This window comes from Callionymus lyra, chromosome 4 (genome assembly GCF_982586985.1).
Source record: "Callionymus lyra chromosome 4, fCalLyr1.hap1.1, whole genome shotgun sequence".
NCBI classification, from domain to species: Eukaryota; Metazoa; Chordata; class Actinopteri; order Syngnathiformes; family Callionymidae; genus Callionymus; species Callionymus lyra.
Genome location: NC_141821.1, coordinates 721085 through 722500, shown reverse-complemented (window position 1 = coordinate 722500; position 1416 = coordinate 721085).

Genomic DNA, 1416 nt, shown 5'->3' with positions numbered 1-1416 from the left:
CAGTCCATCAGTCCATCAGACCATCAGTCCATCAGTCCATCAGACCATCAGTCCATCAGTCCATCAGTCCATCAGATCATCAGTCCATCAGTCCATCAGTCCATCAGTCCATCAGTCCATCAGACCATCAGTCCATCAGTCCATCAGTCCATCAGACCATCAGTCCATCAGTCCATCAGTCCATCAGTCCATCAGTCCATCAGACCATCAGTCCATCAGTCCATCAGTCCATCAGACCATCAGTCCATCAGTCCATCAGTCCATCAGTCCATCAGACCATCAGTCCATCAGTCCATCAGTCCATCAGTCCATCCCTCCTCATCTCAGTAGCAATGACTTTATGAACTTTTTTAATGAAAAAATTGTAACTATTAGAGGAAAGATTCAAGACCTCCTAGATTCTTCTAATAAACCAGTGCAGCCTCACCGGACACAGACACTATGACTGATACATACTTTGACTCCTTTCTACCAGTGAGTCCTCGACAGCTGTCCCAGGTTGTTTCCTCCTCAAAGTCCACAACATGTCTTCTCGATCCTATTCCCACATGACTACTTAAAGAACTGTTCCCCTTACTTAGCACTTTCATACTTAACTTAACTTGTCAATAACATCAGGCTATGTGCCTCAGATTTTTAAAGTTGCAGTAATTAAACCTCTGCTTAAAAAACCCACTCTTGATCCAGAGGTTCTCACTAACTATAGTTCTATCTCTTGATCCAGAGGTCCTCACTAACTATAGTTCTATCTCTCGATCCAGAGGTCCTCACTAACTATAGTTCTATCTCTTGATCCAGAGGTTCTTACTAACTATAGTTCTATCTCTTGATCCAGAGGTCCTCACTAACTATAGTTCTATCTCTTGATCCAGAGGTCCTCACTAACTATAGTTCTATCTCTTGATCCAGAGGTCCTCACTAACTATAGTTCTATCTCTTGATCCAGAGGTCCTCACTAACTATAGTTCTATCTCTCGATCCAGAGGTCCTCACTAACTATAGTTCTATCTCTTGATCCAGAGGTCCTCACTAACTATAGTTCTATCTCTTGATCCAGAGGTCCTCACTAACTATAGTTCTATCTCTTGATCCAGAGGTCCTCACTAACTATAGTTCTATCTCTTGATCCAGAGGTCCTCACTAACTATAGTTCTATCTCTCGATCCAGAGGTCCTCACTAACTATAGTTCTATCTCTTGATCCAGAGGTCCTCACTAACTATAGTTCTATCTCTTGATCCAGAGGTCCTCACTAACTATAGTTCTATCTCTTGATCCAGAGGTCCTCACTAACTATAGTTCTATCTCTTGATCCAGAGGTCCTCACTAACTATAGTTCTATCTCTTGATCCAGAGGTCCTCACTAACTATAGTTCTATCTCTTGATCCAGAGGTTCTCACTAACTATAGTTCTATC